Genomic DNA, 18,759 nt, shown 5'->3' with positions numbered 1-18,759 from the left:
AGGAATTTCATCTTCGACTTTCTTCCAGTTCAAATTTGTCAGCACCAGCTTCTTTTCGGTTTGGTTCTCTTTCATGCTCTTTCTTTCTTCGATTGCAACCTCGTCATTGCCTTGGAAAGATGCGACTGTTATTTTTCGGATGTAACTCAAAGCCGCTGCCCCTTCCAGTTTGTTTCCATCTTCGTCTAGGATATCTTCTTGTATTGTTGTTGACTTCCTGCCTAATAATTTTATGTTATTTCAAGATACTCTAGGTGTGACCCTTTTTTTCTCACGTATTTCTGACTACCAACGCTCACTTTCACCTTTTATCTTTGCTTGCACCAGTATTTGAAAAATAGATTTCTTCCCCTGGTATATTTCCCATTTAATGGCTATTTCATCCTGCGACAACTGCGATTTTTTTGCGTGCCTGTGCTTTCTCGATACTTTTAGCCGTTCGGTGGTCTCTTCTCGTAACTCCTGTTCTACCAGCGTTTCGGTTTCTTTTCCTTTCCAACCAACGAATGTTTCTCTTTTTATTAAACTTAGAAGCTAACCACATTCCCACTCTTTACATGGCATTTTGCCACGTTCTTCCCACAGTCTTGTGACTATATTTGTTATTTTTTCAGCGTTCAAATTTGTACCGGTGATTTTGCACTCCTTGCTCTCATTCCCAACTACATATCTCATTTTTAAGATGATACTTTATGGTCACTCCCAATGCTGCTCTAGGCTTCATCATCAATGACCATTTCTCTCAACTTATCATGAATTCTTTCTGTCATCAGACAGTAATCAATGGTCGATTGCTGGTTTCCCACTTCCCACGTGATCTGCCCTTGACACTTAGGCGATGTATTCAGGGTAACTAGGTTATGTTGCTCACAATAATCTAGCATTGAATGCGCATTGTTGTCGGTATAGCCATACAGACATGTGCGTGAGCATTCATGTCACCTAATAGGATAATCTCAGCATCATTCCTGAAACCCTTAATATCAGCACTGAGAGATTCCTCTAACTCTTTATTCTTCTCTGTGCAATTATTTCCAGTCCACAAATATGTTACGCCAAGCGAAGTTTTCTTTCCACTCATTGTACCTGATAACCAAATATGCTCTTGACATTTTGAATGTACTCTTTTCCATTTGGCTCCCTGATGGATGAGCATTGTGACTCCCCCTCTCTTTATTTCCGACGTAGGTCTGTTGCCCCTTTCGGAAACATATTTCTCAATCACTCGCGGCTCTATCGAGTCTCTAATGTGCGTTTATGTAAGCGCATACACCCCTATTTGTTCCCTATTTAACTGCTCCTCAATCTCTGCCCACTATTCCTTTCTTTTACCGCCCTGCATGTTTATGGAGCCTATTGCGTGGGAAGCTCTCTTTCTTGCTTTCCTCTTTTTTCTGTTATCGAGGACGATGCCCTTCTCAGGTTCCCCTAGGGGACCTTCTTCATTATTACCTACTCTGGCCTGCTGAGCACCCGTGGACCCCCTAAAAAAGGTACAGCGCGACCACCAAGTCGCCAGCCCACCTCTCGTGCCAACCTGTACTTGACGTGGATCCCGTGTCGTTCAAAACCAGCACACCTTCTCACTTCCCTGTTTATTTCGGCAACCTCCAAACCTTTAAGTCGGCTCATTTTCCATATCACCGCATTAGCAGCCACTACGGCTCTTTGCACGTGACTGTCTCGTGCAGGCACCTCCGGCACCGTGCACACCATGGTCTGTACCCGAGGGGACAGCTCGTGCAAGTCATTTACTCCCTTCGCGAAGCACTGGGCCACTCCTGCAACCTCTCCCCCACCATTTCCTGTGTAGGACGCCATTTAGCCCAACAGCTACCACGAGAAGTTTCCGCACGTGGGCATTTTCAGCGAGCTTTGCTTCTACTCGCTCCATTACAGAACCCAATGTCCGCCCTCATAATGTCCATACCACCTCTCTTATATCACCTTTCACCCTCTCCACAATTGCTTCTGAGCACCTAGCCAGATTTGCATCACCAGCGATAATCAGCACTTCACTCTCCCTTACCTCTCCCTGCTTCCCTTTGGCCTTTTCCGCGTGATTCGGAATTGACAAGGGACACTGACCCCTGCGCTCCTGCTTTCTTTGCGTGGTGGCCTCAAGGTAGGTGCTGCTCTTTCCAGTTACCCTCTCCCCACATTGCACACATTCAAGGTGTTTTTCTAACATTTTCTCTCCTGTCACATCGGGAGACTGCCGTTCCATTGTCACGACCGTTCTCGTTCACAATGGCGGTCCTGTTCAGCTTTTCCTCGGCTGCTTTAAGTCTTTTTTCCACTACCTTCCGTGCATGACGTTCCATATTTAGCTAATCTTTGAGCTCTTCGACCTTTTTGACAAGCTCATCCTCGAAAGCCTCCATCTTTTTCAGCCTAGCATCGACATCATTGTGTCTGCCGTTTGACTCCATTCCCATCCGTCCCCTTGTCTGCCATGAGGGACCCCCTGCACACTGCATGCTTTCTCGACTTTCATGCCATGTACTGCACGGCTTCTTCTAATGCAAATACCGAAGCTTTCAGAGCACGTGCCTTCTAGCAAAAACGGATACGCACAAATCTAAATGCTTAGAAAGCCGCAATGTATTTCTCACCATTGTTTTAAAAGCAATCAATGCCGCACAGACTTAAGGTATGACACGTGTTCGCACGTGTTGAACAACGTGGTCACGGTCTCACTTTCCTACCAAAGCAACATTCCCGATACCAAAGTGCACAAAGTAAAACCACTAAGCGCTGTTAGAGCGCTAACCACTAAGCGCTATTAGCGGAAAAATCTCCTGTCTTGCACATCCGTAGTGCGCATGACGTAGAAAAGATTGTGTAAACTGCTCCGATTTTCGCGAGCCTGAGCAGTCTATCTTGATTGATGAACGAGTCACCGCGAGATGCCAGCAACATAATTCAAATCTACCCCAATGTATGCTTTTCTTGCCTACACGTTAACATCCGTTCAGCTAGACACAAAGAAGATGAGTTATCAGTATTTCTAGACGAATTTAGTTTCCAGTTCGACGCTATCATGTTGACTGAAACATGGTATACACGTGGCGACGAAATTTACAAGCCGGACGGATATCAGAGCTTCTTTGTAAATCGATCCCGTAGGATGGGGGGTGGGCTTGCTATCTTGGTTAAAAATAAGTTCGACTGTGAAGTTCTTTCGGAATTTTCATTTATATGCAGCGAAGTTGAATGTTTAGCTTTGTTACCACAAAATTATATTTATTCCGTAGCGTACCAACCCCCTAATGCTGACATAAGTACCTTTATTGAATTTCTAGACCGCCTCTTCAGTTACGTAAGCGACAACAAGTTCAATTTAATTCTTGGGGGCGATATTAACATTGATCTCCTGAAACGATCTCCTGCGCAGGAAGCTCTTTTACTAACTGTAGAATCGAGTGGTAATTGCATACTGTCCCAGACGGCTACACGCGTTGCGATGCAGACAGCCACACTTATTGATGTATTTCTCTCGAACCTAAATACTAGTAGCTTACTTTCAGGTGTATTACACAGTTCTATCAGTGACCATTATCCCATTTATGTGCTCCTGAAATGTGCCGCAAATAAAGAACACAACCTATCAGCGCAGAATACCGTGCAAAATATTACTCCGGACACCATCGCGTCCTTTTTTTCTATTCTTTCAAATCAAAACTGGGATGGCGTCTTTTCTTCTGAGACTGTAGATGCGGCGTATGAGGCATTCATCACCTGTTTTAAACGCCTATACCATAATCATTTCCCCGAGAAAACTGTAAAAAATTCCACTAGAAGTCGTAAGCCGTAGATAAATCGAGATTGCCTTAGAATGATTAAAAAGAAAGACCAGTTATACAATAAATTTATGAGGACCAAGTCCCTTGCTGATCTAGGCAAGTTTAAACAATACCGCAATAAAGTAACGTCTTTTCTCAGAAACGAGAAAAAGAAACTTTCTGTACAATGAGTTTGACAAGGAGTTCTGTGATGGTAGCGCACAAGTTTGGAAAAAAGTTAATAAATTATTAAACCGAGCACAGTCTACGTCAGGAGTTACAGAGCTTTGGTTTGAAGGTGAACGTATTGAGGGTGTTGCACTTGCAGATAAATTTAATACATTTTACAAAGATAATCTGAATACCGGTTTGAGTTCAGATTTTTCTTGCAACACTATACGACGGAATAGCAATGGTATGTTTTTTGAACCTACGGATGACACTGAAGTGTGCAGTAGTTTTACTTCCTTTAAGAACGACAGTTCTTGTGATATAGATGGCATCCAAATCTCACCTGTAAAATTTGTCCTCACTCTAATAGCACCAGTGTAACTTATATTTATAACCTTGCCTTATCAAGCGGGTCCTTTCCAAAGCAGATGCAGAAATCTAAGGTAACAGTATTATATAAAAGCGGTGATAAAAATAGCATGTCAAGTTACCGACCGATTTCCATTTTACCGCTTTTTTCGAAAGGGTTGGAGAAAATTATTGAAAAACGGTTAATGAAATTTCGCAATAGTTTTAAATTGTTATCAACAGCACAACATGGCTTTTTACGAGGTAAATCTATCGAATCAGCTTTATTGTCTCAAAAAGAAGTTATTCTTAATGCTTTTGAAAATAAGGAATGGTGCATCGGCATCTTCATAGATTTCTCAAAGGCTTTCGATCGCCTTAATCATACCTTGCTTTAAAAAATTAGTCCTTTATGGCATACGTGGCACTCCATTTGAACTACTGAAATCATACTTGCGTCATCGTGTACAATGCGTTAAAATAGGGCCCCATATATCTTCATTTCAAACTATTACTGTTGGTGTCCCACAGGGTAGTATTTTAGGACCTCTACTTTTCATTTTATATATAAATAACCTTGTTTTGACTATTAGCCAGCCGAAATTTGTAATTTATGCTGACGATGCAAGTTTATTTTTCACAGGTAGTTCCATACAATCTCAGGTTTCTGTTACTAACAATGCTCTTGATAAACTTAAGGAATGGTCTGAAGCAAACTCTTCACTCATAAACACGAAACAAACTAAAGCGGTTCTATTCAGTACAAGACAGTTTCCCACTCAACCCGATATACACATATACATAGGCGATTCACGTGTCCAGTTTGTAGACACTGTCAAGATTTTAGGGGTAATTTTTAGCAAGACCATGAGCTGGGACACTGAAGTTCAGTTCATTATGAGTAAACTGGCAACGTGCACCGGAATTCTCGCGAAATTTCGGCATTTTCTGCCCGAACGCATAAAATAACTATTTACAATGCGCTGTTTGTATCCCACCTAAATTATTGTTTCTTGGTTTGGGGTACTACCACTAAAACAAATATTAATAAAATATACATGCGTCAAAAGAAAGCTGTACGCTACATTGCAAACGTAGACTACCTTGCTCACACTCAGGAACTGTTTGCACGTTACCAAATTTCGCCGATTAATAGCGTGTACGAATACTACTTAGCATTAAAATATAAGCGTTGTATCCAGAAAAACCAGCTTAGTTTTCTTGAATTACTCTGTCTCAGTCAAAATCTTTCAGAATAATCCTTGCGCAAAAAAGAAATTTGGCACATTCCCTTCTCCCGTACAATGTACGGGCAACAGATGCTCCGACATAGCCTGCCCGCTCTTTTGAATAAATTATTGTCAAGGGGTATAATTCCTGAAACATGTTCACTTGTTGACATGAGAAGTGCATTAATTCACTAATATCTTCTTTTTGAAAGCCGCGTTCATGTATTTTTCTTTTTTTCGTATATTGCTGCGATGTATCCTGTGTAATTTTATCTTGCTGCTATGCATTTCTGTGTTTTTTTTTACTATTATGCTGTGTTTTTTCTGTTTATGCTTTGTTCACAAACTCATGCATATAGGAGATATTTTTGCCCTTATTAAATAGCCAGAGTGTTACTATGACTTCTACACTTTGCGTTTTCGCTGTATGCCTTGTACAGGGGGGCTCGGGCGTCCCTCAAGTGATTGTGTTCATTTTTTGCCCGGGCCTACCCGCATCGTTGATTTTTTGGCGATGTAAATAAACTTCAACTTCAACTTCAATTTCAAGCTACTGTTTAAATGCTATAAAGACTTCACGTCCCAACCGGTTGCACGTGTTAAAGGACGTGGCGCGAAAGAATGCTCTATCCTGCATAACCAAATATACACGAAACACAGGCCTGGACATGAAAAGAGTGAGAAAAAAAGGAAGCTATGTAATTAACATTTAAAGGCTAAAGAATTCAGCAAATAAAAAACAGAAGCAAGCTCAAAGCATGCACAGGAAGCTTATGACTTGGTCGCCTCCACAGAGCCCTGCAAAAACACACCCATCCGCCGCAAAATGCAACGGCCTCGCTGCTTGAGCAGCGTCGCTCTGCGGGCACCCGGAGTGAGACGCGGTTTCCGCCACAGTTGCCAGACTTTGACAGACACACAGACTCGCACTTCAAGTGGTTGTGGTCTTCTGAGTATACTTTGCAGCGAATTGGACTGCAGCAGTTCTTCACCAAATGTGGAAATCTCCGGCAGTTGTAGCATTTGCGAGCCGTACCAAAATATTCTCCTATAGAATGACTCGTAAAGCCCAAGTGCACTCTTTGCGACACTGGTTTTTCTTCTCTGAAATGGAGAATAATGGTTATCAGAGGGCGTGATCCTATCGCTCCGTCTTCTTGGCGATTTATAGCATGCCTGAAGACGGGCAGATGTCACGCCGAAATCTTTCAGGAAATCAACCGATTCTTCTTCCGTATGTTGAGCTTGGAGATGGCGTATCTTGCCAATATTTAAATGACTTGACTCCCAAGCCAGTCACTTTGATCCACAGTAGAGGTCTTGAAGGTACAATATAAGAACGTTGACAGAGAAACTTACATCTTTATTCACGTGAAATGACTGCACCTTTTTCTTTGTCGCGGAAAGAATTTCTGACGCAGCACAGGTTGGACTCATATGCCAGAAGTTGCCGCCTTGCTGTGGAGCTCGAAAAAAATGCAACAACTGGAATTTCCCCAGGTCTCTTCTTTTCATACGCTACCAAAGAGAGCGGCGTATTGTCACAGTCTGTCTTCTTCGCTTAGTTCATAGGTAGATGTCTCAAATTGTGGTTTCTTGGCATAGCTTCCGCACGTCTCGACCATATCCATTGAAGCTGCGCTCGGACGTACTGCAGCGTTGAAAACTAGTGTCGCCCGGCGTGGTGACATTAGTCCGCTATTGTGGCACTTGCCAATGCGGGGCTGATTCTGCGGCACCCATGCGCCTCGGAACGCGCTGCCTGGCTCGTGCCGGGGTTTTTTGCTGCAGGTGGAGATGCGCTGAGGAGCGCAGCAAATTCACCCTACAATTTGCGTGATCGTGCACACATACCACCGAATGTCTGTTCTCTCTGGCAAACAGCAAAAAGTTTCGGAGCAGCACTGATTCTTTGAAGAAAGCATAAAATGACATCTCACCGAAGAAGCAGTGGCTGCTCGGTGGGACTTCTGTCGCGCCAGTCTGCAGTCCTCATTACATCAGCGTACCTACCTTTTATACAAGAGACTATTTGTTTGTGGAAATAATTCATTAGCTGCGTGAATAGTAAAAGTGGTGAAATAGGCTACTGCATCATGAATACTACAACTGTTGATAAAATCTTGTGCTAGGTTGACTCTATAAAGGAACTGACAACCTATTTTCATGGTACCCATTTTTTTATTGCGATGGAAAGCTTTCCGGTCAGAGTGCGCCAATCGTGAAGTGATAAAGTGGAAAACACCGTGAAACATGTTTTATCAGAATTTTTCAATCTGCGATGTAGTCGTTCACTGGAAGCGTGCTGGAAGCATTGATGGGCGACCGTGATAGCGATTATACGCCGGCAGTAGTGGGAGGCAGACAAGTGGGGCCGCATCTGATTTTAGTATGATTTTGTTTATGAAGTAAATGTTCCTGCGATTCATGTTTTTCCAATTGTTGAAGTATTCCTGCCATAACAGCTACGTGCTCTCGTGGTTTTATGACCGACTGCTTGGTTGATTAACCAGTCAAAACGAAGCCAATCGGATTGAACACGAAATGGCACTTGTATACGTGATATACAGTTCAGCGGGCTGCCGTAGCCACGCGTGTGATTTTGACTTCCGAAGCATAAAATAATGCGCGGGTGTCTAATAATATACCAACTGCAATCTTAAACAATAATTATGCAGCACCTAATAACAGTCGAATTACGTACAGTATCTAGTAGACTACATCAAAAGTAGCAATATTTCACCACCAAGCCTCGCTACTTACTGGTTTTTGAATTTCCTTTGACAATTTAAAATTTTAATGCCTACGTAAACCGCGAACAGCGTGCTTCATTCCTTATCACTATAAATCACGGTCATTTCATTTCCATGAACCTGTCGCTCGCAACACATTCTGGCAAGTTGTCAGTTCCTTTAAAACCTTTCCACTCAGCCGACGCTATTTTCCAACTGGGTACGGGCGTTCGACTGTCATGTTGCTGTATGAATTCAGCGTTAAAAGGAAGTGGTCACTTCTAAATGAATTTTCGACGACATTACATTCTACGCAGGGAAGAGGAGTAGCTGTATCAATCACTAAATCTTTGGAAGAATGTGAATTTGGCCGGGTATGATAGCAGGTGGGATCTTATTGAAGAGGCACGCACCAGAGGTTACCAGAGAACTTTCTATAGGCCATCCACTGGCATCACATCGGGAATCTCCCCACAAAGCGCTGTGAGTATTAAAATCACCGGCGAGAATGTATGGTTCTGGGAGCTGGTCAATCAGCATGTACAATTTTGTTTTGCTAAGGTAGTAATGAGGTAAGACGTAAATGGAACCGATTGTTATTAGAGTGAGTGGCTAGGTTAGTTCGAAATTCGGCGTTGTATGCATTTCCAGCGTTTCAAATAAGCACGAAAATGAAGAGAAGAGGAAAGGCGAAAGGGCATATAAAACGCTGGTATTTTTCAGCATCGTATCTGTTCTTTCGTCTTTCCTCTTCTTAATTTTACACATTTCTTAAAAGCGCGGGAAGTGCATCAAAAGTAGGTTGCCCTAATTTATTGAAGAGAATCGCTCGCACAGACACCACCTTGGGAGGCGTCTGGAGAGAAAGATTTTAGCCACCAACAAACTTCAGTACAACTATTGCTACACCTCCGGACAAGGCAACGGCGTCGTCGCGGTATTTCCGGAAGACAGCGCTGTCTGAAGAAGCTTATTTGTGTAGGTTTTAGATATGCTTCCTGAACACACAACAGCTTCAGATCATATTTAGGGAGGAGTGCTACGCTATCGTCAAGGTTATGGAGAAGTCCTCTCATATTACACTGAAGGATGTGTGTCCATTTTGAATGTGTGTTATGTTGCGTGTTTAAGAATGTAAAATGAGAGAACGGAGCATTTTTCTGGCGCCGTGATGCGTGGTGGTTTTTCTTTTTTTTGTTAGCGGTCGAAGGAATCGCGCCGCTGCTCGGGCGCTGGCTGCGCCGTCGTGCTCGATGGGGCGTCCATCAGAGGCGCTGCACACGCGCTCGTGCGAGCGACGCGTGTCCTTGGAAAATCTCGCCTCGAAAGACAAGACCTTGGAGCCCACCAACGTGGAGGTTGACGGGCTCTTCTTGGATGACGGAAAAGCGCTGGCTGCACCCACCGATGGGGCGGATGGCGTCACCGCTGGCTCAATAGGCGTGTGTGGCGCAGCCCCATGACACCCCAATTTGGCAAAGCTCATTTTTAGCAGGTAGGACACCGTCCTTCGTGCCTCTTTGAGTGAAATGTATTGCTGCATTTTTATTGTGACAAATTACATTTCTTTTTTCTTTCCAGGATGGGCAGGACCGCAAGTATGCGATCTGCTCCCCATCAGAGTTGACACAGTGCGGAGTGTTCGTGCACGTTTCCGATGAATGTTCATTTGCACTGCACTTGGCACAAGTCAGCCGGCATTGACAGTTCTCTGAACTGTGGCCGAACGTTTGGCACTTAAAATATCTGAAAGGATTTGGGACGTATGGCCTAACACGAAGATTGATGAACCTGGCCTGGATGGACTCGGGTAGTACTATAGATGCTTGGTCTGAATTTATTTGCCGTTATGCGTCACTTTGCTGTCTTTGACATTGACGGCATTCTGCTCACTCCAAGAGCTCAGCCTCGGTCATCTCCATGAAGTCATCATCTGAGACAACGCTGCGGGTGGTGTTCATGGAGCGATGCGGGAGCCCAATCACAGAAACGTTCCCAAATGACACTTGATTGTGAAGCTTTTCAAGTTTCTGATGGAGGAGTTCCAAGAGATCACCGCTTGCTATCTTCGACGCTTTATATTCTTTTTCCGAGAGCATTAGTTAGAGATTGAAAAACAAGAAAAGAGGAAATTGTTTGTACTTGTTTTTCTCCTTTTTCCGAGTGAATCACGTGGAATCGCGGAATGTTTTCTCTTTGACGTCCAAGAGCTAGAAGACATCTTTGGTGAGCCCGCTTTTCTGAGGGTGATCAGGGAGTGTTGGCAATGAACTAGCATAAGTTTATGTTGGGTTTTACGGAGCTATGCCAGCCACCCGCCAAGGATCCCAACAAAGGGACGCCGTAGATTGTCTAAAACGTAAAACAGGTCCGGCAACAACGCCAGCCGTTCGTTAGTGCTACAAGCAAATATTGTATACCCAAGATTGGCTACCCACACAAGGTCAACCCTCGCTGCCTGCAAAATAAGAAGTAAAAGGAAGAGAGGAGAATACACGAATGATAGGGAGTGAGAGAGAAATGGGGTGGCTGGAGTCGAGGATACGAAAAGGCAACTACCGATTTCCCCCGGGTTGGTCAGTCCCGAGGTACCATCTGCGTGAAGGCCCAAGAGGTGTGTTGTCTCCACCAAGGTGCCTTGAGGGTCCGAACACACAGCATCGGCTCAACCTTCAGGATCCGCTTTTTCCCGTACGCGGCCAAGCCACGCACGGTTAAACGCGGGAGGGCCGAATCCCCCGCGCTCGAGTTCGTGCTGTCACAGCACATGAGACGCATACGCCCCTGTGGGACTGAGCACGAGGTCGCAGGTTTGATTCCCGGCAGCGACGGTCGCATTTTGATGCGGCTGAAATACTTTCGCCTACTTGCACTTTGGTGTGCATTTAAGAACGCCAACTGTCGGAAATTGGTCCTTCTCTACAACGCCCGGAATAGCCCGGTGTTGCCTAAGGAATGAACCCGGACAGCGCCGCGGAGGGCTGACGCATGGGCACGCTTCACCCAGCCTGTTTCTGAGAGGCAGTACTCCAATCAATCAATCAATCAATCAATCAATCAATCAATCAATCAATCAATCATAAAATGAAGGAATGGTTCGTGCAGTATAAGGAAAACTTTATAGAGACATTTGTACCAATAGCCAATATGACTAGTGGCCGTTCTTACACAGCTCAGATTGTAGACTGCGGCTCTGCAAAAGACTGCAAAAGCTCTAGTACTTGTGCGCACACCATCGATATCTGGAGCGATACCCCGACGTCACCATTCAAGGGTTTAAAAGCGGCGCTCGAAGCATCGCTCGTCAGTGGGCAAAGTGACAGCGGCGGCGACACGATATTACAACACTGTTTCTTCATTGTGCAGGTATGTTATTTCGAAAATTCTCGATGCTTTAATGCCAACAGTCGGTTAATTGCTGCTGTTTCTTTTACCACAATACGCGGCTGATTTATGCTGGAATGTATTGTACTGTATCAATTGCCTTTTGTTCACTGGAGACGTGGAGTTGAATCCTGGTTCCCCCAAAGTTGATCCCTCAAAAAAGCTCGGCAATTCATCGAATAGTAATGATTCTAGTAACAGTTCTGACCGCTCTACGCGCTCCACAATGAACACTCAACATTCGGCTACTGCGGCATGTTCGACCGAAAACGTTGACATTGTCACTATGCTTACTGAGGTTCTTGAACGACAAAAGCTGATGGCGGAGGACCTTGCCAAAATTAAGGAATTCCAAGCTTCTGTATACTCACGTTTGGATGCGCTACAAAACCTTGTAGCAGTATTCCAATCGCCTACAACAGGCCAGAAGGTTGGACGGAACGGTTCGGACACGGCTTGGACAGAAAACCGGATGAAAATGAGAATACTTTGCTAGATGTGGTTGCACAGATATTTTCTGACATACTACAAATTACCCTCCCCCTTCCCCCCCCCCATATACACACTGAGCGTTCCCATAGAACTGGCGGAAAGCGCAGAAAACGTACACGCCCAGTTACTTTTAAACTGCTCGATTTTCGGGAAAAGTCTGCGGTGATGAAAAACGTCTCGAAGCTTAAAGGATCGCAATATTACATCACTGAGGATTTTTCAGCCAGCGTTCGTGCAGTCCGGAAAAAAATTTGGGATTTCTCAGAACTTTTTCGGAGACAGGGATCTGTTGTCAAGCTACGCTATGATTACGTTTTTATGGACAAAGTGCGCTACAGTTGGGATGACGTGTCGAATGCCCTTATCAGCGACCCGAAACCCTTCATTAACAGAACCTCTTGGTCCACACCGCCTCATTCGTCGGCTGCAGTTAAACCTTCTCAGTCACTACATTCCACTTCTACTGACTGACTGCCTCCTGATTCCAATTGTAACCTGTCAATTTTAAACCTCAATGCTAGGAGCATAACTAACAAGTTCGCAGAACTTTTTGTCTTTAACTTCTGCACACTCGCCTCATGGGGTTGGTATCACACAGACTTGGCTGCATAATGATATACTAGACTCTGAGTTCACTCCTCCTGGCTACGTTGCGGTTTGCGCATATCGGCGTTACTCTAAAGGTGCCGGCGTTGCACTGCTTTTTCGGTGGGATCTCAAGTTTTCACGATTGTACCACTAGGTTACATAGAATCATTCTGATGTAAACTTTATCAAGACAAAGCACATGTCGTGATAGGCATTGTTTACCGTCCACCAAGTTCCTCTGTCGACCATTTTCTAACTCTTAGTCGCTATATTAACGAGCAGGAGCTGAATACGGGTAAACTAATTTGCATGGTTGATTTTAATGCCCCCGGCATTCATTGGCCTGCATTAACACTTGTGAAAGACACTTCCATAAACAGAGAACTAGTTGCCTTTTCTCTTTTATCCGACCTTGTCCAGATTACCAATAAACCTACACAATGCGGTGCTCTGCTCGATTTGGTTTTCGTTGGTTCTAACATTGTTGCGAAGGGTTATAGAAGTGATGTCATTCAGGGAATTTCGAATCACCAGGCCGTTCTTGTCTCCTTAAATTTCTTGGTAACTAATCAAAATTTTGTTTCCTCTACATTTCCTGATTTTATTCGCGCTAATGATGTTTCAATAATAGACGCTCTGTCTGATGGTTTTGAAGAATTTGCTGCACTAAGTACTACTTGTGGTGTTAACGCATGGGTAACTTATATCGAATGCTAGGTTAAGAAGTATTCAGTGTTTTATTCCTTTCAAAACGAAGAAGAAAAATGGGAAAATTCCCCGGATGACGGGAGATATATTACATCTGACACGTCGTGTTAATAGACTAAGGTGTAAGAGGCGCTCAAACAATCACGCAGCCTTGATGAGTTTCATTAAAGCAAAAGAGGAGCTTAGACTGAAAATTACCTGCGCTAAGGATTTTTTGTTCAGTGTGCAGCTGCAGGGCCTACTAAAAACCAACCCGCGTAAATTTTGGTCATCTGTTTTGCCACGTGATACAACGGCTACTACTAGGGTGATTAACAATGGTTCTACCAATGATCCATTTCATGTATCAAACGCATCTATTGAGTATTTCCAGTCCGTTTTCAGTCGTGACAACAACGTCATGCAACCAGACACCATTCCTCGTAGTGACGTACCCATCAATAGCATTAACATTACCGAAGAAGCTGTGTTGAACTTAATATTGAAACTCGATATTAAGACGTCTGCTGGGCCAGATGGCATTCAGAACTTGTTTTTGGTACAGTACTCATTATGGACCTGTCACTACCTCACTGTCATATTTCGCAAGTCCCTGGCATCCTCTACGGTACCCTCATCCTGGAAAATGGCTCAAGTTCTTCCTTTATTCAAGACCGGTGACAAGCACCTTTTATCTAATTATGGACCAATTTCTGTATCCTCTCATCCGTGTAAAATGTTAGAGCATATTATTTACAAACACATTAGGGAATACCTTGAGTCACATAAATTACTAACTAATGTCCAGCACGGCTTCAGACGTGGGTTTTGCACATTAACACAGCTAAGTGAATTTACACATGACATTTGTATTAACCTCGACACGGGCAACCAAATTGACGCAATCTTCATTGACTTTTCAAAGGCATTTATTACAGTGATTCATTCAAAATTGATGTATAAACTTGACGCCATCCTTAACAATCCCTGCATTCTCAGCTAGATTTCTAGTTTTCTTTCCAATCGATCTCAATTTGTTTCCTTTAACAGAGCTAACTCCAGGGTGACAGAGGCGCCTTCAGGAGTGCCACAGGCTTCCGTGCTGTGTCCGTTGCTTTTTTTTTATCTTTATAAATTATTTGCCTCGTCACATAACCTCAAATATGCGTTTGTATGCTGATGACTGTGTATTATATCATAAAATTTCCTCCTTTGATGACCATTTGCTGCTTCAAAAATCATTTACTAATTTTAGCTCTTGGTGCGATACCTCGCAAATGACAATTACCATCCGTAAAACTATTGTTATGACTTTCACTAATAAAACGACCCCTTCCGCTCTACTTACAAAGTTAATAATGCTCCAATTCAGAGCGTTAGTGAATGTAAATACATTGGTCTTGTTTTCACACCCAGTATGTCTTGGTCGAAGCACATAGATTTAATAACCTCAAAAGCACTGCAAAAGTTAGGCTATCTGCGCCGCACATTGACCACAGCCCCAAGGGATACTAAACTACTGATGTATAAATCACTAATCCGGCCTGTACTAGAATGTGCTTCTCCCGTCTGGAATCCACACGAACAGTGCGACATTAATGAGATTGAGGCCGTCCAAAAGAAAGCGATCCGCTTCATATGCCGTAGGTACGATAGGGATTTTGCACCGTATACTGCGCTTTCACCCTTAGTCTTACAACCACTCTCAGATCGCCGACGCACGGAATCACTGAAGTTTTTGCATTGCATTATTCATTCTTCCTGCCGTATATCTTCAGACAATTACCAAACTGCTGCAAAATCATCTAATACTAGAAGTCACCATCACCTAAACATCGCACCTTATTTTGCCCATGCGGACACTTTTAAATAGTTTATTTCCCCGTGTAATCGAGTACTGGAATTCCTTGCCTGGTCCTACTCGTTCTCTTCCTTTAAACTTATTCTTGGCGGCAATTGAATAGTTTTGGTTTGTATTGGTTTGTAGTATTGCCTGTATTACTTAATATTTTTATTTGTTTGCCTTTCACACCTACTCCTGCAGTAGCCCGATCGGGCTGCAGTATGTACATATAAATATATAAGTAAATTTCATGTCGAATTCTGCAGTATTATTCGCTCAGAATACAATTCAGCACATCCAGCAGCTACATGTGCATAAAATACTAAGGTGGCGGTGGTACAAACTTTATTTAGTGAAGGCAAAAAAGAAAAAAAATTGAATATTAAGATGCCGCCGTTTCGTGGGTGGCCGTACGGCTGCCGGTTGTGGCCACCAGATCATGCATGCCTGGCGGCGACAATTACTAAGAAGCGCACGTGTGTGATTGCATTGCTGACATGTATGTAATGGAGCCGCTCTCTTCGAAGATTGCTTCTTACTACTACCTAACTCGAGCGAACATGCGATGATGTCGGAGAATGCACAGGACGAATAAACTATGCTTAATAAACTATGCTTAATTGAAATGTTCAGAGAGAACTTGAAAGCGGATGAGAAGAGAACCAGCCGCCAGTGGGAGCCGCGGACATGCCTTGTGCGTGTTTGCCACTGAGCTACGCGGCGGCCGTCCTCTGCGCTTCATTTTCTGTTTGCCTTATGTAGTTATAACTAACAAAAAATCTAGAAAGGCGATTCAACGTCCAGCTGAATTTTGTCAATGAGAAGGTATTCATTAGTGAGTTGCCAGTGAGAATGTGGCCGTCACCGTGCAGGGCACTAAACTGCGTCACCCCTCGCATCAAGAGAGCACGAGGAGCATCAGAGTGTCTCAATTTTGCAATCTTGCAACCTTCAGGGTGGGCTTTTGTTCTTTTTTTAGATTCTGCATATAGAATCCGCCCACATTTCTACAATGCACCACCTCACAACCCCAGCAATTCAGGACATCGCCTTTAATTCGCAGCTTTTACACCACGTGTTGAACGGACCTTTGAGATTCGAAATTGCCGCGGTGACACAGAGTGCGCTTAACAAAAACAGAATGCAAAAAATAGCACGCAAACAGCTTTCGCCGACGAGGGCGAATCGGGGATGGATGAATCGCCACGCGTACAAGCCGAGCGACCGAGAACCAGCAGTTTTGCTGCAATTGATAGGCGTGTGTAGTATAGAGGCTCAGTCGCGCTTCGAGAAAGTGGCCTGCCTTAGAATAGTGTTTGTCGTCTGTAGTATGTAGTATAGTATGTAGAGGCCGGTCCACTGTTTGAGGGAACGCGCGAGCACGAGTTTAGTGGCATGCCAGCTATTTCGCGAGGTGGGGAGGGAGGGGCCAACCGCAACCGATCTCTCTCTCTCTCTCTCTCTATATATATATATATATATATATGTATATATATATATATATATATATATATATATATATATATATATATATATATATATATATATATATATACACAACGAATGACTATTACAAGACATACTGCATATTGGAGCAGTTGCCTTGACCCAAAAAGATCACGTACCGCGACACCTGCGGCAGAAAGAATGGTCTACATCCGTGGCCAAAGTTTCTGCGTTCTCTCTCTCTCTCTCTCTCTCTCTCTCTATATATATATATATATATATATATATATATATATATATATATATATATATACAAAGCATGCTCAAGAAAGCAAGAAAGCATGGTCTACATCCGTGGGCAAAGTTTCTGCGTGGTTGCACTAGCGAACACTGCCAAGGTTACTTGTAATAGTGAAATATAAATACGCAAGAAAATGGATGGGGAAACGGCACCGCGGCAGCTCAATTGGTTAGAGCATCACCGGCGTAATGCGAAGACGTGGGATCGTTCCCCACCTGCGGCAAGTTGTTTTTTCATTCACTTTCATTGCCATTAATTTATCGTTTCCATAATTCAATTAGTAAGCATAAGTAATTTTCCCTATGTTGTCCTTGGCATCTTAGTTGGTTGGCTTCTCACACTATTACAATAAGTGAAATTTCCTGGAAATGCTTCAGTCAGTTATATATATATTTACCAGACATAGATCTATTTATCTTTAACACGTCGTGAACCACGCGACCCGAAGCATTATTTATATTCTCATTTATTTCTTGCAACTGCGTGAAATGGCAAGATGATGCAGGAATGAAAGCAGATGAGTGCCTGAAAGATATCCCTGATCCCGCCCAGTAGCATGCAGTACAGCGCACATAAATAATGCGTATTTGCTACAAACAATTTTAATAATTTAACAAGTAATTGTACTTGGTGGTTAAGTCAACAGCGTAAAGGTATCGCTAGTTTAGATAATAGTATGTGTCGAGGTTATGCACAATGAAGTACAATCAACATAAATTACCTGCAGTATTCAGAAGAAGATAACTGAATTGCCACATCCAGGCATTGCCAAAGTGGATGTACAACGAAGCTGTTGAAAACCACAACTACAGCTGCTGAGGAGGGTATGCAATGCTTTATTGCTTTAGAGTAATGATAGTAATGGTGATTTAGAGTAATGGTAATAACGGGAGTAATGGTAATTTCGATAGCATGCCGCCTTTGGCCGTATTGCCGTTTGTCCCTCTGCCGTTCCTCCTATTGAGCTGCTTCTCGGGAGTGCTAACTATGCGTCGCCTACCCATAACAGTACTGCAACAACAATGAAACCAGTGTTATTTTTTGCACCAAAGACCAGTGACGTCACTCCCCACGTCGCATGACGATGTCGCTGGCCGCTTGCGCCGTAGTAATCTCTACCGTGAAACTTATGTGGGGAGCGATACGTACTTGCATTTCTATCAGGAGTACCTAATCATCGATTATGTGGTCCGGATACTTGTTTTCAGGTTGTTCGTTATTTAAACGAATGCCGTTCTGTATGTTGCATGCATGATTCCAAAGAATGTATACACTTTTCACTTCACTTTGCCGAGTGCTTGAAGCCTGCTTCACCTCCTCCGCGGCTGGGCCCGGTATTGCACAACATCGGCGATCGGCCCACATTTTCGCCCATGGATGATGACACGAAAAGTGCCGACGAACTAGAGGCTTACAGCTTCGCTGTAAAAAAGACCGCTGATGTTTGCCACCTTGGAGAATTAGAAACCAATTTCTAGTGAAGGTGTTTCTTTCGAACAGTTGCAATAGGTTTCAATTTCTTGTAATTATGTCGCATACTCTAAAATGTTGCGCGTATATATATGACTGTCACGCTTGAAAACTTGCCCGCATGTGATGATTTGGAACACTTCTTGGTGGGAATTAAAAAAAAAGTAATTCACCAACACGCATGTTGATACACTATTCATCATTCATCATCATCATCATCAGCCTGGTTACGCCCACTGCAGGGCAAAGGCCTCTCCCATACTTCTCCAACAACCCCGGTCAT

At 43.5% G+C, this 18,759-nt stretch overlaps 1 protein-coding gene and 1 long non-coding RNA gene across 6 annotated transcripts in view; one reads left to right on the top strand and one right to left on the bottom strand.

Moving 5' to 3' along the window:
* The window catches only part of LOC139060401 (uncharacterized), an 84,431-nt gene extending 74,460 nt beyond the window's left edge, over positions 1–9,971 (top strand). Inside the window, exons 2-3 of the long non-coding RNA XR_011514782.1 lie at positions 9,467–9,760; positions 9,847–9,971. This is a non-coding gene — a long non-coding RNA (uncharacterized lncRNA). The remainder of the gene's footprint in view (positions 1–9,466; positions 9,761–9,846) is intronic.
* LOC135906591 (globin-like) overlaps positions 1–18,759 on the bottom strand; it is a 138,688-nt gene that overhangs the window by 74,831 nt on the left and 45,098 nt on the right. The window lies entirely within an intron of this gene.

This window comes from Dermacentor albipictus, chromosome 5 (assembly GCF_038994185.2).
Source record: "Dermacentor albipictus isolate Rhodes 1998 colony chromosome 5, USDA_Dalb.pri_finalv2, whole genome shotgun sequence".
Taxonomy (NCBI): Eukaryota; Metazoa; Arthropoda; class Arachnida; order Ixodida; family Ixodidae; genus Dermacentor; species Dermacentor albipictus.
Note: the sequence above shows the minus strand (reverse complement) of the source record. Positions and strands in the feature narration are given on the sequence as shown.